A 23,573-nucleotide genomic window follows, 5' to 3' on the forward strand; every position below is an offset into this window, starting at 1 on the left:
AAACTGGGATTTTTTTTTTCTCGCTCTGATGCTAACATGCTTTGCTCCATTTGTCCAAATCAAACAATATCTTTTAAAAATTATTTGCACTCATATTTCTAACACTCAAAAATATAAATTTTGTGTTTATTCTCATGCAAAATAAGCAGCTGAGCCCTTATTTCTGCTGGTTCGCAACAACATTTTAGAATGAGGAGATTTTTCGGCCGTGTCAAAATTTGTGTATTTTGCAAAACTGTAATGGAAACACAATTCATCAACAACTGGTTGTTACTACTGGAGGAAACGGCAAAGAGGACGACAGGAAGTGGTAGGAAGATGATGGTGCAGCACGTTTTTTAATTATTTATCACATGAACAAACTTATTCACATGTGATTTTAATTGCATTTCTTACTTCATGAAAACCTATCCAGACTTCAACTTCACTAGGTTTGTGAAGTTGATTTCTGACGTTAGTGGAATATTGACAAAGTTTTGTTCACATTTGTAATGGAAATGCAGCCACTGTCATCAATCTCAAACCTTTTTGAATCTATCAATGCAACTACATGTGCTGCTTTTTGAAGCAGTGTTTGCAGACTTAATGAGTCTGCTTATGTTAACTTCGCTGCTCATAATAAATAAGCATAAAGCTGATAATGTGCAATCAGTGGATCGAAGGAAGCAGAGCAAAGAGAAGAGGCATGATAACAAGCAAAAAGGTTACAGAGTTCAGATATCTCAGAGAAGTTCCTGCTAAAGTTTGACTTGTCAGCTAACTTCCCTTAAACATTCAAAACTGTGGAGGAAAATCATCCTTTGATGTATGCAGAAATTAAAACGAGTTTTCTGGCTCCCATCTCCCTCAGCTCTTGTGCAAGAAACCAACATCAGGGACTAGCAGTGACAGCAAAGCTCCCTCTCATATTCTCTCACTCAGCCAGTCGCAAATACTTTACAGTTTACTCTGATACACTCCAACTAAAACATGGTGCTCCCACAACGTAGGAGGAAGTGAAGAAACCAGATGCTGCTAATTAATGCACTGATTATCTGATTAATCAGTTAAAAGTTGACAGCTTGTTGGTCTAGATCATACAGGCGTATTAGTACAATGGTAGAGTGGAAAGACATATAAGATGACATTAGAGAAAACAATTGTTTCCTCCCATCAATCTGGGAAAGATTTGGGGACTATTTCTCAAAACTTTGAGATTCATTACTCTACAGAAAGAGAGAGATTGTTCACAAGTGGAAAGATTTTAACTATCTGCCCAGTTAAAATCTTTCCACTTATAGGCAGTAAAATAAGTTAAAGACATGCACCAAACAAACATGATCGATAAATGTTCTATTTAGTAATTCTGGTAAATCTAGCTAACCTAAAACTAGAGAAATTTGGTCTCATTTTAGTTCAGACAGACAAAAAAAATAAATGTTTTTTAATTGGTGTATATAAACTTATGGTTTTAACTTTAAGTGAATGTTGAAAGAAACTGCCAAAAAACGAAGAACTTAATCAGACTCCACGACTCTGAGTTAAGAGTCTAGTCCATGGCAAGATAGTTTGAAAAAAGAGTAAACAGGTTGGTTTGTTTGGAAGAAAAAATCTCTAGAAGAAAGAACAGGGCAGGACGATGTAGGTGTGCAAAGCTGAATCTAAATTATTCTAGATCCTAGAACCATGTTCTCTGGATAGGCGAGACCAGAGTACTGATTGGTTGTAGGATTTCTTTTCCGTGTTTAGTAAAAGACAACAAGCCATTTTTCCCGCTAATGTTATGACTAGCGTGTTTGTTTTTGGTTGTATTTACCCATAATGCCCTGTGCTGTAGTCCACTTCCAGCTTTTGGAGCGGTCTCCGGACCACTTGGAGTTCACATATGCATTCAAACCACACCAGTTCACTTCTACCCAACTGGTACACAGATCTTATGGGCAAACAAACTGGAGTTGGATTAAACTGGACAGGCTGGTGTGAATGCACCAAGAGTTTAGAAAACACAAGACAGATATTCCTCAGCAGAGAAAAAATCCCAGCCAAACTAACTAACATCCCACCAACCATCAATCACTAAAATACTAGGAAATTACTTTCTATTTTACACAAACCTGCACGATAGGTGTTGGAAAAAATCCCACACATCCTCCACAATGGCAGCCATACCTACGTAAAAGGGATTTAGCTACAGGCTTAACCCAAGACAACTTGTTGATAAAGCAGTAAGATGATGTATAGCCATGATGATAACATTCTAATACTCCATGAATCCTTAATCAAGGCCTTGACCAGACGATTCCACCGAGCCACGACGGATTAACATTCCAAAGGCTCCACCACGCCTGATCCCATCTCCTCTTTGCCTCTCTATGCCACTTCACCCCTGACGGCCATGATGAGCCTGGGACACGGAGATAAAGGAGGCGAAGGCGGTGAAATTATCGCACCAGTGAGCCAAGCAGAAGCCAGAGAGGAGAACAGAGCTGGATGACGTCTGTGTGTTTCACTTGCCTTTGACTTCACCACTTTAAGAAAACATGCAAGGATTTAAACCAGTTGATTAATTAGCAGTGATAGTTATCTCCATCTTATTTATGAAGTTTTTAGTAAAGTTTCATAATACATAAATTTATCAACTTTGCCCTACAAATGTAGGTTCCTTCCAACATCACCACGTCCTAACGGTCAATCATGTTCACTCCAGTCTGTCTTGGGAAGCTGGTGAGAAAGATGTCCTGGTTTCTTCAATCCTGGACCTGTTGCCATGGTAACACTGCTGTCCCAACGTCAAATTCACAAAAGTGACAGCAATCAGGGGTCGTACTTAAAATATTTTTATTGTGAACATCTTTCTTCTAAGAACATTGGTTCTTAAAATACCAAAATTTCCACTTAACTTTATATTTTGGTCCATCTGATTATATAACTTTTACTATTAAATGGTCGATAATTTGATCAGTTACTCAGTAGACTGTTTACCAAATACTTTTTTACTTTTACTTGAATAAAAATACGTTGAAGTAGTTCTAGTCTAACTTGAGTACAATTTTCAGGTACTCTGCCCACCTCTGATTTCAGGTCCGAAAGGTCCGAAAGGAGTCCTGGTTCCTGTTTGTCTGTAGCCCGATTTACTAGGATATGAAATGCCAAAAAGCAGCGTAAGAAATTACTCGTAAGATTTTGGCAAAAACAAAACAGAAATCCTTCAACCGCTAAAATTATGACGCTACTCCATTTTTGTTTTCATTTTGCAAATAAGAAAGTTGCACTTGGTGTCGTTTCCTTCAGTGGTTCTTGGTGCAGCGCCACCACAGGCGAGGAGGTGAACAGTTCTTTCATTAATTTGAACTAACAGAGCAGACAGTTCAAAGACAGAACAAACTGAAAATGTAAAGAAATGTTACAAACTCAATGTAACAGACACATTTTCCATCAGCAGTCTTCCCCAAAAGAACATTTTATTTTGTCAAAATATTTTTTCATTGCATTTCATACTCAAATTCTCAAAGAAAATCATTTTTGGAGGGTTTATTGTTGCAACTAAAACCCTCCAAATGGAATATCTATTAAATCTGTCGTCAATTAATTGGTATAATTTATCTTTCTGATAGGCAGACCATGTGAATTAGTGAAATAAATTACCGTTTGGATGATGTTCTCATTTATTAAGTGCTGGTCAAACCTCATAAACCACCTCCTCTCTGCTTTCCTCTCCTTTCCCAGCTTTTCTCTGCTAGCTGTGAGGGCAAGGGTCCTGATTGGTCTTGCAGAGTCTCTGCAGAACACAGAACAGCAGAAACACACACTTCAAATCAATGCGATCTGTAGGAACGCATCACGCCTGAGAGTGTGAGACAGGAGGTGGGTGGCAGCAGCTGAGATGCAAAGCCACTTCTCTCTGCTTGTTCCCTAACGGGGCTGACAGATGGAGATCAGATGATCGGTCTTTATCTCGTTCTGTCCATAGCTTTGTTTTTCTGTTTTGTGGAGTTAAAGACACACTGTGGGGGTGTGAGTCGAGTCTTTGGGAGGCCTGGAGTTTTCTCTCCGTCATCTGCGTCATGTGTTTATTGTCTATGATGGCGTATTGGGGCCGTTGGAGAAAAAAGGAGGAGAAAATTTCTGCTAAAAAAACTCAAGAATTTTGAGATGAATCTCAGAAATTTTCTACAAAAAAATAATGAAATTTCTGAGTTTTAAAAGTCAAACTTTTTCAACTTTTAAACTAAGTAAATTTCCAAAAATCAAAAGTTTTCTTCTAGCAAACTTTTAACTTTTGAAACTCTGAAGTTCCAGGGGTTTTTTTTTATTTAGAAAATTCAGTGGTTTTGGAAGCAAATTTTGACTTTTTAAATGTAGAAATTTTCTATTTTTCTACAAAATTTCTGAGATTAATCTTAAAATGTCAAATTTTTCCAGAAATTTTGTAAATCAGAAATTTCAATGTTTTTTCTTCAAACGTTTTTTGAGATTAACTTAAAAAAATTCAGAGTTCTTTGTAGCAAATTCTCAACTTTTGAAATTCAGAAATACCCACTTTGTCTTTTTTTAAGTACATTTCTGAGTCTTTGGAAACAAATGTTTGACTTTTTCAAGTTTAAAAAAATTCCTTGTTTTTTTCTCAGAAAATTTCAGAAATTAATAAAAAAAATTCAGTTTTTTTACAGATATTTACTCCCTTTCATTTTTTTATAAAATGATAAGCTATCATAGCGCTCCAGCTTTCATCGGTGCATTGAAACTGGAACTGTTAAACGCAACCGTTCTGCTACGGACCGGTACTCCCATTATGGAGAAAGTGCTTACTGAAGAATGGAAACCAGTGCAGTATGACGACAGCTGTGAAAGCTATAAAATGTTCATCATTTCACTGAGAATGCAACAATACCCAAGAGTGATAAAATCTGAAACTCAATCAGACGTGTTTATTAAAAGTTGTGTTTGCTTCCTTTTCTTTTTTCTTGGCTGCTTTATTCCATCTTCAATTGGTTTTATTCAAATTAGGGCTTTTTTTCTGCCACAAGCCAGAAGACAGTTTGACAGTCGGCGTTCTCACAGTCTGCTCTTTGATTCATGACTCTGAAATGAGGATAAAAATATCAATGAAATCAGTAGAAAATTCACAGCATCACAGTGAGAAACTGATTAAAACTGACTATATTAACAAACTGTACAGTTTCAAACAGTTTGATCGTCTTCTGAACAGACGTAAATGGAACAAATTTATGTTCTCTATGGCGCGTCAGACAGAAAGAGGGACAGTTATTATTCACTAGGAATACTGAGCTTTTGCAATAGTAAAACAGAAAATTATTTCATGTCAACATGAATATGAGTTGTTTTGAACGCCAGATAAGAAGCAGAGCATTTTTGCATCACATTATAGTGTCATGACATGAGGACAGTTGTAACAAATATGGAAAAACTTTTGTGATTTTTTAATGTATGTCAAACTGGTTTTTAAAAACAGGAAAACAAGCAACCAGTAGGACAGAAAAAAACATGTCAATGCATAACCAAGAACAAAATAATTTGTACTTTTCTGTTTAGAAAAGAGTCGGAAGAAGTGAAAACGTATTTAATTTCACTCCTTATCTCAATTTAATGAAATACTTACCGACAAAAATGTGTAATTGAAACCATATTATAATGTTCCTGTTCAACATACTGTGCTAAAGATCCAACAAATAAATTATATTACATAAACAAAATTATTAAAAACTCTTATAATAATAAAAATCTATGGATACATAATAATAATAATAAAGACAACAGTAAATAACAACTGGACATAAATTCTACTTAATCTGTGTTATATAACAATAAATAAAACAAAAAATAAAAACAGAGATAAAAGCTTAGACAATGATGATAGTACAACAATAATGAGTTATTAATAATGTTAACAGTAAAACAGGAAAGGAAGGAAAAAAACTCAATTTGTGTTAATTCCCTATTTTTGTAAGTGACATCATACTTTAGACTGGTTTCTATTTATAGCCCTGATCATCTTGATAGAATGATAAAAAGCATTCAATCAAAATAAATAATACAATAATTCACCTCCCTTGATGCTGATACCCCTAAATTAAATGCACAGCAATTAGTTAGATTCAGTAATAATAAATGGAGTCCATCTTGTGTTTAAGTTCATATTTAAAGGAAAATAAAAATAAAAAGCATTTTCTACATCAGTAGTAAACCCCTCTCTGGATTACGTGCCCCCTCCCTCCTCGCTGCAGACCTCCAGCAGTGAGCTACAAGCCGCTACGTCGGCCAGCCTGGCCCCGGCCCCAAGGCCCCGGCCCATGGCCCCACGGCCCGATCCATTATCTGTACCGCCTGAATGCGGCGCACCGCTGGGGCCCATTTTTCTGCTTGTCTGCAGGGGCCCCATAAGCTGCTGGCACACTATTGTATCATCCTGACCCTGAATGACCCACCAGGTAACACGCTGCAAAAACCCACAGGCCGATTCAGGCGGGCAGGGTTAGAAATGACCATAGTTCAGTTTTAGTCTGTTGTGACTTTTGTTTGTCTAATTCAGTTTGAGTGTGTTTGCCAGTTTTTATTAGTCATTATTAACTAAATATTTCAGTTTAGATTTTTAGGTGTAAAATTCAGAAAGTTTAAAGTGTTATGATTGAGTAATGAATGCTCAACAGAAGGTATTATTTTCAAAACATTTATTCAATTAGTGCCGAACAACCAACTGACTGATGTTTTATCCCAACTTGTCCTGCAGCCATTTTGTGGTGTAGCGTTAAGTTTCACCAGGAGGAGCGCCAACATTTGTTGGCAGCTGCTTGAGTGGGGAAAAAAAAAAATTCAGTTCAAAATGCTAATCAATAGATTCATGAACACATTGAATCTACTGAGAGGGACACATTCATAGAAAATGAAGGATATTATTTCTCTAATCTCTAAATTCATCGTGTTTTAATTAGTTTTTATTGTGGGGTTGCCGGTTTGTATTAGTTATTATAAGTTAAATGTTGTTTAGTTTTTATTAGCTATAATAATTTTAGTTTTTGGTTAGGTTTTTAGGTGTAAAATTCAAAAAGGTTGAAGAATTGTATTATGATTATATTGATTGGGTAATTTTTCAATTTCCAAAAGATTTATTCAAATTATTGTTGAACAACCCAATGACTGTGGGCTTTTCTTCTTCTGTAGCCATTTGGCGGACTAGCATAGCGTAGCCGCCACGAGGAGAACGGAGTGCCGTAATTTCGTGATAAATGACGTAAACTGCTTGTGTGTGGGGGGAAAAATCTATTTTAAATCAGTTAAAAGGCTAACAAACACATTCATAAACACAAAAACAAATGATTTTATGTCTAATTTAAGTATGTTTTAGACATGGTTCCAGTTATTTATAGTTTTTCCCCAATAACTTCTGCTTTTATTTATTTAAATTAAGAAATGTTTTATCAATTTCAGTTTTTGTTGTTTTTTGTTGCAGCAGAGATATGAAGTTTGAGCTTTCCGTCGTACTCAGCAGTTCATTCCTGTCCCTCAATGACCACGTTTGCTCCACACAGATTGAAGAAACGCAGGCATTATGGGGGCTTTTAATTCAGGAAACGATGGCACTGAACATGGATGGCGCCTGAATAAACAGATCCAGCAGGAAGAGGTGGCAGGAAGGAGGAGTGAGAGCAGAAACGACAGGAAATACAGACGATTGGCAACTATTGCTGAGATAAGAGGGTGGAGAGGCGAAAAGGAGCCGTACAGAAAGGAAACGCTTGTGGCTGAAGACAGACTGCTGGGTTTCCATGGCGACAGAGTTTCCTTTTTATTTTTCATACTGCGTTCATAATCATAAAACTGTGAGAACCCCTTCATGTATGAAGAGGAAATTTTTTGTGTGTTCTTACAGGTGCAAATGGCAGGTTTGATTGCCTTATTCGTTGCCTCAACATCTCAGACACGGTGACGTTGCCACCAACACCGGTCGTGAAATTAAAGTCGGTATATAGGTACGTCTGCGTCTCTGGACGGGGTCACGCCAACCCCAGGGGCCCTGCAGAGGGGTCAGACCGAGCAGCTCCAACATTTCAGAGTAAACACCAGCTCAGGAATTTGCTTTATTTAGGAATTCAGCTATTGGAAAACATAAAAGCTAGTGTTTGCATGTTGATTTACTTCCAAAAAATGTATGTATTTATCCAAACTTAATCCTGCCACAGTCTATCCACAATTAAATGGCTCGTTATTTATGTAAATCACAGCAAAAAGTCGGGTTTTAACTGGAAACATTTAGCAACTCCTGCAAGCTGGCTGTAATTTTGATGTAGAAGAAGAAAATGAAAAAAAGTGACCTGCAAAACTCCTGGCATGGGAAAAAAAGACATTTTTTAACTTCACGTCAGCGTTTTTTTATTAGAGGTGTGTGATTCTGATACTTTTTATTATTTAAGTTTGATTTATTAACCTTGAGGTGTTTTGGTGACTTTTTTGTCTGAATTACTGAATTAAAACTAAGAACATTTGGATAAAGTTTATAGGCATCTACAAAATGCTTTCATAACATTTTATCACAATAAACAGAAACAAAGATGTGTTTCTAAATAAAATGTTAAAATATATAATTTAAGAGCAAATCACATATTTTAGAGTTGAAAAACTATTTCATATACAAAAATTAAATAAAATTTCAAGAGGTAACTAAAGAATTAACCGATTCGAAACAGATTCCAACTCTGCATCAATGCTATCAATATTTTGGATAAATTGTCCTCTTTACTTTTAGTTTTTAGTTTAATATTGATTTTTCTATCATTTTAATCACTGATGCACCAGCTGTATTTTCTGACAGAAACTGATGTTTTGGTGAGAACAGCTGCAGTCTGATGCTGTTAATCGCAGATTACTGCTGACCTTGATGGGTGTTTTCACCTGCATATCATTGGAGTTATTTGTTTTATGAATACAGTGAGAGCAGATACTTTTTCAAAACTGTTTCTACAAAGAACCACTGCACAGTTAAAGTAAAAATACACACACCAATAAACATCTGAACACCTACTACACAAAAAAACAAACATTCCAGTTGTTTTTGAAGATGTTGCAATATATATCTAATTATTAATAAATATGAAATGTCTAAATTGTTAATTATTAGCTGCCACTTTCCATTTAAATCAAGGTTTTGATGGTAAATTGAGAAAACCAGGTCATACGTGTCAATGTAAGAAGTGTTGTTTCAGAGATTAAAGGGGAAATTCCACGAACACTGCCTGTGGCAAGAATAATGTTTGGGGTTATCTCATGTCACCATCATGAAAATATTTCACCCACATTGCCCTCATATCAACACCTGCATGACTGCTGCCAAACACACCAGAAGTAGCTCTTTTAATAAAGAGTGAAAAGTGTTAAAATGTTGTCTCATCGCTGCTGCAGGCTCAGGATGTATCTTCAGATAAGCATCAGATGTTTCCCCACAGGGCAGAGCGAGCTTTCTGTTGCTTCTCCGTGATTTTCCTTTGAAATCCTACTGGAAACAGTGATTCACACTTTCTGGATTCGATCCATTTACGGTTGACTTTAATAAGATGCAGGTGTGTTAATCTTGAGTCATTTGGGTCACTTTGTTAGGAAACGGTCACATTAGCAGATGCAGGCACTGATGAAACTTACTTTTTTAAAGAAACACACACACACTGTTAGTGAGCGAAAACCGTTGAAGTCTCTGGTTAGACTTAGATACATGTGTCCAATTTCGCATTTTTGAACTTCCATTTTCATTTTGACTGTTTCTAAAACAGTCCAAGCACTTTAAAAAAAAAAGCAACAAAAAACAGTTATTTTTTGGCTATTTTGTTTAGTGTCCGGAAAACGAGCCATTTCAAAACCTCCCGATTAAGTCACATACCAAAGGCACTGCACGGTTACCTAGCAATCCCAACAGAGTTCCACACCGTTACCTAGCAACCCCAACAGAGTTCCACACCGTTACCTAGCAACCCTAACAGAGTTCCACCCCATTACCTAGCAACCCCAGAGTAGCTCCAGCACATTTGGTCACCTAGTTTTATCACTGCCGTACAATGGCTGCTGGAAAAGGTAAGTGTTTTGTTGTTGACTTACCATCCAGAAACCATTTGCTGTCAACATTTTGACTGTGCAGGAGGGCCCACTTCTGCTTTTCAAAGATGTATGGTTGTATATTTGCATTTCTGTTGCCAGCCATTTTCACGAGCGAGTGTAAACGTTGACTTTTGGGAGCGTGGCCAGCAGAAGCTTCTCTGGATTTAAAGTGACAAGAGGCCCTAAAAATAGTTGAAAATAAGCAGAGAGTCCTTAGGAGAGGATTGATACAGCTATATTTTTAAACAAGATTTTAATAAATGTTCTTTAAAATCAGACAAATAAGGAACATCCCGAAAGGGAAAATTATTTCCAGTTTTCTAACTCAGTGACATATGTCAGATTTGTTACACAAGGCCTTTCAGACACACCCCTGTTGGATATGATTACAAGTGAAGCAAAAGCAAGTTTCATATCAAGTTACTGTTTATCCCTCATGAACTTTAACATGTTATAAAATAAAGCAATGAAGGCGTGGTGATTGTGACTGGACACTAAATTAATCCACAAATATTTGCAGAATCTAAGATATTTCATTCTTATGGGTTGAATAAAATGACTCACGACTAATTCTGCTCCTGACTGTACTTGTTGAGCCTAAATAAAAAACAAACACTTTCTGTTATTTATAAATAGACAATTAATTTAATAAAATTAGCTTAGCTGAATAACATGAGCTTCCTTCACATTATGCTAACCAGTAAGACCAGTTAAGTGCTGCGCTTTTTCTCTTCTTCAGCTAAGAGGAGAGTTTTAAGCAACAAAACAAACATTAAACGGCAAAGAAAACTCGCTGAGTGTCCTGCTAATCCTGTGGTCAATATAATCCCAAGGGAATTATTGATTTTATTAGCAAGAAGAAAGAACAATGAACTGTAAAAACATGCCTTCATCTTGACAATATTAACGTAAAGGTCTAATCTGAGCTTGATTTTGATTTAAATTAAATTCAAAAATACATTTCCAAAGGAAAATTAAATGTTGTCATAATTCAAATCATCCAAGTAGCTTTAACATTGCATAAACATTTGGATTTGCAGTTCGCTTACAAAAAAGTACAGTATGAAAGCAAACCAAAAAGATAAAGTCCAGTTTTGGTCCGTTCCAAATTACATCTTTAAATTCAGCTCTTAATCCTGGGAAATCTAAAGAAATCTCTTTTTGCTTCTTTTAGCCTGATGGACATTCAGAAGCTTTTAGCTAAAAGACAAGTATTCACATTTTAGACTGATTTTAATATGTTATGAAACTGATCAGTTTAGGACCATTACTATAATCTAATGCACTTTTAACTTCATTACGATTTTGACAAGCATCCTCTTTTCCTGCAGAAATACAACGTGATGTTGAATTGTAGCAGGATGGAAATGAAGATGCAGCACTTGCATGACTAAGGTGGTTCTGTCAAGTAAAACAGCCATCCAGACATGATCGGATTACTGAGAGATTTAAAGGCTGAGGAAGCTGAAAACAGACACCCTAAAATACACTCAGACGTATCTTCATTTCCATAAAACCCCTTTTTAAAATAAAACAGAAACTAAATAAGCAGAACATATCCTGATTGCTTGTTACTGAATTAACCTCTGCCTGCGGAGGCGTAACTAGAAACCATGTTAGGTTAAACAGGTCGCACCTGTTTATTAGCATGGCTGTATGTTGGGAGAGAACTGGTTGGGTAAACACAAACAGGTGTTGTGTGTTTGCTCGCTGTGACTCCGCTGTACGCCGAGACTTCACAGATCTGTGTTTATGCTAATTTGGGAGAGAAAATATTGCAGTGCTCGGACGCAGCTCTGCGAATCGTTTCCACGTGCCAATGCCGTAGTTTTGATAGCTATTTATTAATCAGTATGCCGTTTTGATAGGTGATTGTTTCATATAACGTGTGGATGTGCAATAATTATTTCCAGCTGAGCAGAAACTAAACTGAAGATGTTATCTTTGGGTCTAAAGGGGAACGATCCATCACTACATCTAGATTTCAGCCTGATTGCCAGTTCCTAGCTGTAATAACTGAAGCTGGGTGCTGACAAAGTTACAAAGTCAGCCTTCTGTCACCTGAAAAACATTTCCAGGATTAAAGGACTAATTTCTCAACAACATCTAGGAAAACTGATCCAGTCATATTGATTATTGCAACAGTATCTTCACAGGTCTGCCTAAAAAAATAATCAGACAGCTGCAGCTAATCCACAAGGTTCCTTTAAATCTAGACTAAAAACACACTTGTGAGCCATAAATGTGTTTTAAAATACAACAAATTTTTTAAATAGTCTTATTTCACAACTTGTTAGCTCTAAGAATTATTGCTGAAAAATGCAATAGTCTAAGCATGGGTTTAAAATGCCTATTCAGTCAATGGCTTAAATATGTACAAATTCAACTGAAAATTAAAAAAAAAAAAAGAAAAACATTGCTCACCAATTTCAGAAGAGGGAGCACAACAGCACAAAATGGCGCCGCCTCTGACCAAATATTCTACAACCAGAAGTACAAAGAAGCAAACTTGTTAATATTGGTGAACTAAACCCATCGTTTTAGCAGTAAACATGCATACAATTATTCTGTAATGCTTTCCAACTATTAATTTTATATTGTTTTGTTTTCCATGAATCTCCGTCTCCTTCTTTCCGTTATCTGCTAGCATTCAGTTAGCCACCACCGTCTGAGATGGAGATGGTGGGCGGGACAATGCGCTATTTAGAAGCAGCTCATTGGTTAGATGAAACATGTGACTTAACAGTAAACTCCGGAAGTACAGAGTGAACCGAACTAGTTAATAACGGTGAACCTAGCTCAATGTTCTAGCCCGAAAACATTATATACATTAGCAACGTTTGCTAGCTATTAATTTTGCATCGTTTTTATACTTGTTTTCCGTGAATCTCCATCATTCAACTGTTAGTTGCTCAGCTACCACCGTCTGACATGGAGGTGGAGCAAGCCTCTCATTGGCTGAATGAAACATTTTACTTAACAGTACTTCTCTCCTACTCCTGAAGTACGGAGAACCAAATGAGTTAATAGTGGTGAGCTTATCTCATTGTTCTGCCCGTAAACATGCATAAAATCTGGTTAAGCATTAGCAACGTTTGCTAACTATTAATTTTATGTCGTCTTTGTACCTGTTTTCCATGAATCTTCGTCTCCTTCATTCAGTTAGCTGCTCAGAGGTCTGAGATGGATGTGGTGGGCGGGACAATGCACCCTTTGGAAGCAGCTTATTGGCTGCTTCCAAGTGGCATCAGCCAATGAGCCTTCTACATACTTTAAACTGAGATCAATCAGATGTGGAACCGATTTTGCCATTGAAATGGTTTCATTTTGACTGAAGTCTGAGTTGTTTAATTAGATAGGTCAGATTTGAAAGTAACTATTACTGTGAAATAAAACAGTTAGTGAGAAACACTACAGGCAGGTACCAGAGAAAAGGGGAAGCCCACAGTTTATCTCTCACTGTTGCCATTGATTAAATTAGCAACCGGCAAGCCGCCGATTGACTGAGGAGGCAGAGTGCAAGCAGGCACTCCATTAATATCAGCCTGTGCTCGGCTCAGCTGTAACTTCACTGTTTGCTTAACAACAGCCATTCATCCTGATGTTTCCAGAGAGCAGTGATGGAGCACCCAGGGAGGGCCGCGGCGCCCAGCGGGTCAGCCGACAACCGCTCCGTTCGTTTGTGTCACCGTGGGAAGGAGAGATGGAAGAAATGTGAAAATAAACCAAAACCAGAGGGGGGGACTTGGTGAAAGAGTGAGATGATGAGATGGCAGGGAGAAACTGAGAAAACAAGCAGAGGAGAGCTAAGAGAGGGAAGATGGAGGGCGAAGTTGATATTTCTGAGATTGGTTTTAATGGAGTGCTAAGATAATATTTGAATATGTTCTCACAAACAAGTTTCTATATCATTGGGAATGTGAGAGGGAGTCAAGTGAGGCAGAAAAAATAATTTTATTGATATTTTTACAAGAAGTTTTAAGACAAAGGTAGAGCAGGAGGAAATAAATTTTACCCACACTTCAGTTCAACTTAGCAATATTTTCAATTGATTTTAGGTGTAAAAACCTCAGTTTTGGTTTGGCTGAAGTGAATTCTGTTGCATTTTTACTGCGTGTGTTCAGAGACCTTTCAAAAGCAGGAACTGAACTACAGCACAGGGCATTCTGGGTAAATACAACCAAAACAATCGCTAATGCTAGCAAGAGAAATGGCTCATGAATCACCTTTTACCAAAAACAAATGAGAAATCCTGAAACCTGCATTTTTTTTTTTTTACATTTTGTGAAGAAGGAAGTTGCGCTTATGTCTTCTTCTGAGGTTTCTGTTGTTTCCTTCAGTGTTTCTTGGTGCAGCGCCCCCACAGGCGATGAGAGGAACAGCGTTTTCAAAGGAGTTGAGTTCGTTTGACACAGTGCAGTGTAAAAGTGAACTGCAGCAGCAAAAAGTGTAAAAAAATATTGTAATTTTGAACTGAATCTCCCAGACTATGAGATTGATTTTTTTATTTATTTTTTTAATGGAGTGCTATGGTAATATTTGAATATGTATTCACAAACAAGCTTCTATATCATGGAGATTGTGAGACGGAGACAAGTGGGGGAGAAAAATGAATTTTTATTATCACTTTCATTTCCTATTTACTTGCAGGGAGTTTTAAGAAGAGGAGAAGCAGGAATCTAATCAGAAAGCAGAGCAGGAGGCAAAGTTAATTTCCCAAAATGTAACTCTGGACATTCTTCACACTTTAGCTTGATTTAGGGACATTTTCAATCGATTTATTGTGATGGAAAGTGCTTTTCTTTGGGGATTAACTGTTCAAACTAAATTTTTAATTTACACACAGCACCTCTGCAGTGCTGCCAGCGTTGCAATGAGGTGATTGTTGATTCGTGGGTGTGGACGTGAGTTGAAAAGGACACGTTTGGCGCACCAAACAGAGTTTAAGGGGAGGCATAGGTCACCAGCGGGCTGTGAGGTGATGGTTTACTTTGCACAATTCCAGGGGATTAGAGGCTTCGCTTACGCAGGGAATGCATGCAGATCCTAATTATTCAAAGTCTTGCAGAGGATTGATGACACGTCGAGATCACACACCACCTCCAGAGAGAAAAACAAGCAGGAGCGGAGGAGTGAAAAACTTAGGGAGGTGACTGGAAGGCTGGGGGCGCAGAGGAAAAAAAAAAGATTTGAGAATGAGAGTGGATTTGGAAGAAAGAATTGGAGGTTAAAATGAAAATAAGTGTCACGCAGAGAGGAGGAGAGGGAGCGTGGTGGTGAGAAACAATAAAGAGGAGAGACGGAGAGATCCTGCTTTTTGATTATTTAAAACACAGCCAGGTGTTGAGACACTGTCACCTTCGCATCAAAGATTTACACACAAATAAAAAACAACATTCAGGTTCAGAACTGCCAAACAAAGACATTAAAAATGTGATATGCAAAGTTTGAAAGAAAACAATACAATTCAAGTTTATTCACACTCCACTGGTTGCAGGTTAAAGCTGAATTTCTGAACTACGTGTTTTTGTTCCTTAGTGTAAGTAAGAGATGCAAATTTGTCCAGAAACAAAGCAACGCCACACCATCACACAAAATGGAGAGGCGATTTTAGCAGTTTTAGGATTTCTGTTTAGTCTTTGGCAAAAAATATTCCTCCAGCTAGCATTAGAACCGTGTATTTGTTTTGGTTGTATTTACCCAGAATGCTATATGCTGTAGTTCACTTCCTGCTTTTGGAGTGGACTCCAGTCCACTTGGCGTTCACATACATATTCGAACCGCATTGGAGTTCACTTCAGTAACCAAAACTGAGGTTTGTAGACGGACCGCATCAGAGTTTGGTTACAAATTCACACCTTAAAAATGACCCAAACTTTCTGGACAAATGGACTAAAGTTAGATTAAAGCCAGAGTTGGGTAGTAACTCTGGCTTTTACTCACATTTAAGATTACATTTATTGGACCTGTTACCGTGGTAATTTCTTGGGAGCCAACTTCTTGCTTTTACTTTAATAAAAATATTTTGAAGTAGAACCACTCTTTCTTGAATGCAGTATTTGGGTATTTTTGGTGTTGTGAATGTACTCTCAGATTGACTGGTCAGCTGAATAATACCAACACTCTACACACCACTGGGAAAATAAACAAAAGAGAAAAACACAAAAATGACACAAAAAGAAACAAAAATGAACTTTTTGTTAAACAGAAATTCTGGTTCATTGCTGTTGAACTCCCACATAACTCTTATTTTTGAGAAAATCTCCCACACAACAAAAGTCCAGCTTCCACTACGCTGTGCATTCATTGAACAAAAGCTCCACTGTGGCATACACCACAACACGGAAACATGACTCCAGTCTGGATTTTCATTCCTCCTGAAAAAGAGCTCAGCAGGCGATTCAAAACAAAAAGGACACAAGTAGACATGTGTGTGCACGCGTGTGTGTACACCCACAGCACATACTGGGTGGAGGTGAAGGTGTTTTTCAGGTGATGCATCTCACACACACACGGATCAGGGCTACATGAGACGTGTGGATCTGATCATTTTTCAGCCCCTAGTAGTCTGTCAGTTGTAGGACTAAATGTTTTGGGAAACCACAATTTGAGAGCATAAAAATAAGTGTATTAATGTTATGAGTGTTTTCAGTGTTAAAGTCAGCCGCAGTCAGTAGCTGGTTTTCCATTACACATGTGTGCAAAACTTTAATATTCTGCTAAAGTCACAAAAACACAAATTTGAAACTGCTGTGTTTCTATTAAATAGCAAACTCAATTAAAATCACACATGAATAAGCTAAAAAACTAAATTGAAACTAAAACAAAAACTAAATTGTGCCATTATCGGCCTACCACTTCCTGTTGTCTTCTTTGTCGTTCTTGCCAGTAGCAACATCCTGTCATTGATTATGTGACTCGTATCATGCGAAAAAAGTGTTTTGATTGCAGTTTTGCTGGATAAACCCACTTCAATATATCCTATTGGCTAAACTTTTTATTGAAAATGTGGTTTTATTCTAATTTTTGTAATGTCAATGTAAACGCAGCTAATGAAAGTCATGTGAGATCTGGGGGTTTGTGGCGAGCGGAGACGCTGAGAGAAATGACCCTGGCTCCAACTGACATGTATCCCTTCCTCACACTCACAAATGACTTTTAACAATTGTAAAACACACACACTGAGCGCTTTGTGCACACACAGCTGATATGAAGGCATTTTGTGCGTGACGGGTCGACACACGGTCTCGCTCACAGTCTGCACTCAGCAAAATAAAAATCTCATTATGCTCATGAACCTGAAGGTATGAGAGCAGTCTCTCATCTCAACTCATGGCCCAGAATATTAAAAGGCTTTCTGCTTCTCCCCGACTCCCCCACGCGCTCCCCCAGCCCTTTCTCTCTCTGCATACATATGACTGAATCCCTGCATTTCCATTCTTGCTCGCCTTTGGGATCAAACGCACTCACAGTACCCCAGGGGCCCGGGCTGGAAATGAATTGCAATTACAGCCCTCTTTTTCTCACAGTCTTTTCTTATTATTTCATTGGTGTCTTCCCTTTTTTCTTTTCATTCTGCTTCTCGACTCCTGCTGAATCTTTTTGTTTGCTAATATATGTGACTGTGAGTGTGTGTGTGTTGGTGGGTTTTAGGCGGAGTGGAATGTGTGCTTTAGCTTTTGCCTCAGCTGGGACTGCATATTGACCACATCAGCATGTGGTGTAGTCAAAGGGTTCAGATTCTGTCTGGCTTTAACCTCTCATTTAATGCATCAGGACTCAGAACTCGTCCTTTGTTTTTTTCCTCTTCTTGTTTTATGTTCTGACACACCCAAACTAAATAGCTGTGCTTGCAGGTTGCAGATGTCACTTGCTGGGTGACGGATGCACTTTGAAGTTTGTGTGAATCAATAAACACAACCTTGGATGGACATAAAAGGAAAACAGATTCTGACAAGGAGCTATGCAAACCTATCAGTGAGTAGTCATCAAACCTTTAGTTTTACTTACAGAAGGCCACCTGTTGTGTCCAGATCGCTCAGCTATTGGGGACAGAGGTTCAGTCAAAGTAAATTTACACATGCATCAGTGGCATCGTAGAGCTGACTTCAGGACATGTAGGTGGATAAAACTGAACTTGAGAGCTTGATGTTCAGTCAAGCTTCCAGAATCTTGTTCTTTAGTTGGAGTTGCAACGATCATACCATATCACTTTATTTATAAAACACTTAAAATACAACACATTAGCTACCAAAGTGCTGTACAAAAACAAAGAACAATTAAACAATAAGACAATTATTATCATGATGTGTGTTTTTGATGGTGGACCCAAATGCAGAAAGGCAGAGACGTTGAATAAATGAAGAATGTTTAATGAAAAATTGATAGACTTACAAAATAAATCACAGGGAGCCAGAGGAGAACAAAAAACATAAACTCAAGGTAAAATCCAGCAGAGGACACAGAGAGGAAACGAGAAAAATAACAGATTATAACGGGATGAAAAGTGCCAGAAAAAATAACAATATAACACTAAAGAATAACTTGACTTAAAAAAATTTTTTAAACTAGAGTAACGAGGAATAACTAGAAACAAGACATAAACTAGAATCACTTGGAAAAACTGAACTAAATAAACAGAAACAAGACTGGTCTAGTCAAAGGACAAGAATCAGAAACAGAATAACAAACAAATTTACAAACAAAACAGGACATTAGAAAATAGAGATCAAAACATGACAGATACAAGGAAGAGGACAACATGAAGACACAGATGCTAGCTCACTCTGTTTTAAAAAGACATGATGATGATGATGATGATGATGGAGCAGTAAATCAAACTCTTCCCCTCTTTTTCCTTGATCTTCAGCCCAAACTTGTTCTTCTCTCCGTCTCTCTTTAAGCGTCACTCAAGCACCAGGCCTGAGATATTTGAACTCCCCCACCAAATTACAGCTTTCACATGTGGAAGGGCTTCAGGAACTCCTTGATCCTGTGGGTGTAAAAGTTTAGGATAAAAACTGAAAGCTGCTTCTCCATGTTTGGTTCTGGTTCTGGAGGTGCAGAGCAGAACCAGAACCAGAAGACCTGAGAGGTTCTGGAGAGTAGATACAACAACAGCAGATCCTTAATGTTTCATGGCGCTCAGCCGTTCAGTGATTTATAAACTAACAGGATCTTATAGTCTATTCTCCCAGTGAAGGACTTTAGTTCTGGGTTGATGTGCTCTGTCTTCCTGGTTTTAGTCAGAACGGCAGCAGCGTTCTGGATCAGCTGCAGCCTCAGGATTGACTTTTTAGGCAGATCTGTGAAGATGCTGCAGTACTCGATGCGACTAAAGATAAATGCATGGGTGAGTTTCTCTAGATCTTATTGGGACATTAGTTGTTTAATTATGGAAATGTTCTTCAGTTGATAGAAGGCCGATTTTGTAACAGCCTTTATGTGGCTATGAATGTTAAGCTAAAAATAACAGACATTTTTCCATCTTTTGACTAAACTAGATGCATGTCATTTATCTCAGTGGTATCCAGGAACACAAGAGTTAACTAAAATACTCAACAGACTCCAAGGATTCAGAAAATGTATGATATACCTATACTGTCTGTCTATGGGAAGCGATAATGAGCTGTAATTTGAAGTCACAGACTTAAGCTCTAACCTTAATGGATCTGTTTAATCTGCTTTTTGTTTTTTCTCTTTGGCAGCGACGTCTCAGTCAGGGTTAGTAGAACTTGGGTTGTCATCTTGATCTTGCAATCAGAAGTTGGGCAACCGTCTTCAACGATACGACTAGAAAAGCTATCTTCAGATCTAAAGATGAGCTCACCATGAATTAATTCATTAAGTGGTGGTGTGAGGACTCACGGTTGGGTGGGCATTAAAGGAAGTGTGTGTGTGTGTGCGGCTGGAGTTTGGTGAGCTTATTGATCCTAAATAACGACCATAGGACTCTGTGATCTCAGTCAGGTCCATCGCCCCCCGATGGAGTGAGCTGCAGCCGTGACCGGTCCCCATGGAAACCAATCGCTGCGGTTACTACGGGGCAAGAATGTGTGTGTAGGTGTGTGTTGGGCTGGGACATTTCTGGAGATTTTGTATCATTCCTTTCTGGTACCAGAGAGCTTATCGGCTGCTCTCCTGGCTTTGTTTGGTCCCAGACCTGTAAAGACCTGTTTCCTTTGACAATTTGGTCAAAATAAATCTCAATGTTGAACAGTAGCCGCATTTCCATTTACAATATAGCTCTGGAAAAAATAAGAGAGTATTTAAAATGATCAGTTCCTCTGATTTTACTTTTTATAGGTATATGTTTGAGTAAAATGAAAATAGTTATTTTATTCTATGATCTGCTGACAACATGTCTCCGAAATTCCAAGCAGTAATGTAGCATTTATTTGCAGAAAATGAGAAATGGTCAAAATAACGACAAAGATGCAGTGCTTTCAGATCTTAAATAATGCGAAGAAAACAAGTTTGCATTCATTTAGAAACAACAATACTGGTGTTTTAACTCAGGAAGAGTTCAGAAATCAATATTTGGTGGAATAACCGGGAGGTTTTCAATGGGGTTCAGTGCAGTGGGCTCTGAATAAAAGTGCAAATTGAAATTACAAAAGCAAATTTTTTTTTTGGAAAACAAATTTTTTAAAAAGCCTCAAGATTTTGAGCTGGAATTAGGTTGTTTTCAAAGTTTCACAAAACTGCAATAAAAAGACTTTTTGCATCACCTGAGTCAAATGATCAACAACCAGCTGTTACTACTGGCAGAAACAGCAAAGAAGACGACAGAAAGTGGTCAATAGATGATGGTACGACATTTTTTTAAATGATTTATCGCTTTAAGAAACTTATTGACGTGTGATTTTTAATTGTGTTTCTTATATAACGGAAACAACTGCAATGCCTTTTTTGACATTAGGGGAATATTGGCAAAGTTTTGTGCACATTTCTCACTGAGAGATTTCCCTCCTGTTACAGCCATGCTGGTCCTGTTTTGACTGCAGGCATTAAAACCACTTAAGCACTGCCACGTAGTTTATGTTTGACTAATACAAAGTTGGTTTAAGGACTTTAAAAACAATGTTTAACTCTGCAAGCAGTCGGTCTAAACCAGAGGTTCTTAATCGCTCTCCTTTATGTTTTAGATGTTTGGCTGTTCCAGCCCACCTGAAACATGCTAATCACTCGTTCATTTCAGTCAGGTGAGTGAATGAAGGCAGATAAACACCTGAACATGCGGGACAGAGAATAACAGGTCTGCAAAAAACAGGAAGTTAATCCTGCCATAACCTTCAGCCTGTCACAATAACACATTTTACTGGATGATAAATTGTCCCAGAAGTTATTCCGATAAATAATAATGTTGTTGTTTGAAGATCATTTTCAAGTAAAATTATAGTAATGAAATAATAATGCAAGTAAACCCTTTCAGAGATCAATAAACAAACACTGGACATGGAAGATATTTTAAATTACTAAACAAAACGACAAATAAAATGGATACTGTCCACAGAACTGTCCTTCAGAAACAAGGCTTGTTGAGACCTGAAGACTTTTGTCATCCAGACTTTGGTAAAGAGACATAAAAAAAATAATTATCCAAATGGAAATTTTATTTTTAATTTGTCATGCGATTGATTTATTGCTTATTGCAACAGGCGAACTCATTTTATTTTTTATTATTATTATTGTGCATGTTTTCCACAATTGAACAAACATGACCTGATTAAAAAATATAATTAATGCTCAATATATTGTCCTGTTAAAGTCCTGCTGCTAAAGTTTGGTTAATGTGTAAAATGTAAGATGTTTTAAGATCCACCACTTCACTCTGCTTTGAGTTTCAACAGATTTCAGTCTCATTTGTGGCCTGGTTATTGATGTGGTACCAAGAGATTTTTAAGGGCATTTTAATTATTTCAGCTGAGTTTTTCTTTGCACTCAGGTTTCCAACATGGCCGCCCAGTCAGCACTACGGGGCTGTACAGCTTTTCCTGCAGGTGACAGGAGCACAAAAAGGTGGTTTGACGTCACAGAGTCGAGTCTATGCTTGCATTTCCACTGAGCATCTAATGACGCAATTTGATATTTCAAAAAAGAATTTTCTTGATGGAAAAACGGCAATAAAAAAAACACATAAAAGTTTTGGCACTTGGGTGAATTTTTTTTTTCTTTTTTTTTTTTTCACAAAACTTCAAAGGAAACACTTTTTTGCATCGCACAAGTCATGTGATCAACAACCGGATGTTACTACTGAAGGAAAAGACAAAAAAATAACAGGAAGTGGTGGGAGGATGATCCTGCATGAACAAAGTTAATCACATCTGATTTTAATTGTGTGTCTTATTTAATGGAAACAACATTTGCTAAATTATGGGTTTTTTAAAATGCAGACAAAGAATTTAGAAAAGATTGAGAGCTAAATAATTTATGTAAAGTTCAGGGTAGCGTTGCTCTTTTCCCACATCAAAAGTTGTGGATGTCGGTTATTTGAATGTAACTCCACTGGGATGAAGCCTCAAAAAACACGCAGAACTTTCCAGAAATATTTATTTCTCACAAACTCAGATTCTCCCAAAACGAGCTTCTTACTCCCCTCGACTTAAATCGAGACTCAACGTTGTTCTTGGGGTTCAACAGACATTTATTGTGGACAACAAGTCTTAATGATGCCCAAAATTAATTTAAAATAAAATCCTAAATTAAGTGTGCTCTTATTAACATCCACACATCCACTACCAACAAACATGGATTGCTCTAAAAGTTCTGCATGAGAAAAAGCCCAAACTGCAGGAAAGACTTGCACATTGTCTGTGTGAGACAGTGGAGGGTAGAGGTGAAGACCGCAGAGCATCGTGGAGCATCCAAGGAAAGCCCAGGGCAAACAACAAAACTAAGGGACGCTTCAGGGTCAAACAGGGAAAGTTTTTTAATTTAATGTAAAAAGTGGAGTGGGTGTTTGCCTGTGGAAAACAAACCAAGAGCCGGTTCCACGGGGAAACAGTCGGATCGCTGAAGGCTACGCATCTCCTTCCACTTTCAAAACATCCAGGAAGAACAAGTAAGTCTGTCAGGGCAAGGATATGAATTCAGCACTACACTGCAAAAACACAAAATAATGTCACGTAGTTTTTGGTCCAATATCTGAATACACATGAAATAAGACTAAACTAACTTAACAGTAATTTTTCAGCAAGATATAGGAGCTTGTTTTGAGTAAATAATTCCTTAATATTCATAAAACAAGTTCTATTGGCAGATTATTTCACTTATAACTTGGGAAAATTCAATTAAGTCTAACCCTATGAAAGTCATCATACAGATACAAATGTTCAAAAATGTTTGGACTGTATCTCATTGGCTGTAATGACTCATTTAAGTGGATTAAAAATTATCAAAAACTTTTTTTCTACATCCTCTATAAACATCTACCGTTTGTCTTCCAATTTCAATCTTCCCTGCGAGTTTAATGTTGTGCTTCTCTGTTTCAC

General features: G+C 37.6%; 1 long non-coding RNA gene across 2 annotated transcripts in view; it reads right to left on the minus strand.

Moving 5' to 3' along the window:
• Positions 1-13,290, minus strand: part of LOC103138188 (uncharacterized) — a 76,191-nt gene extending 62,901 nt beyond the window's left edge. The window contains exons 1-4 of one of the 2 annotated variants that reach the window (XR_001662122.1): positions 13,209-13,290; positions 12,505-12,561; positions 10,081-10,262; positions 3,625-3,757 (exon numbers count right to left, since the gene is read on the minus strand). This is a non-coding gene — a long non-coding RNA (uncharacterized LOC103138188). Of the gene's footprint in view, positions 1-3,624; positions 3,758-4,877; positions 5,062-10,080; positions 10,263-12,504; positions 12,562-13,208 lie in introns of those variants that run through there. The other variant, XR_476257.2, reaches the window with a different exon arrangement.
• Between the last annotated feature and the right edge of the window lie 10,283 nt (positions 13,291-23,573).

Source organism: Poecilia formosa, unplaced genomic scaffold (assembly GCF_000485575.1).
Source record: "Poecilia formosa unplaced genomic scaffold, Poecilia_formosa-5.1.2 Scaffold47, whole genome shotgun sequence".
Lineage (NCBI taxonomy): Eukaryota > Metazoa > Chordata > Actinopteri > Cyprinodontiformes > Poeciliidae > Poecilia > Poecilia formosa.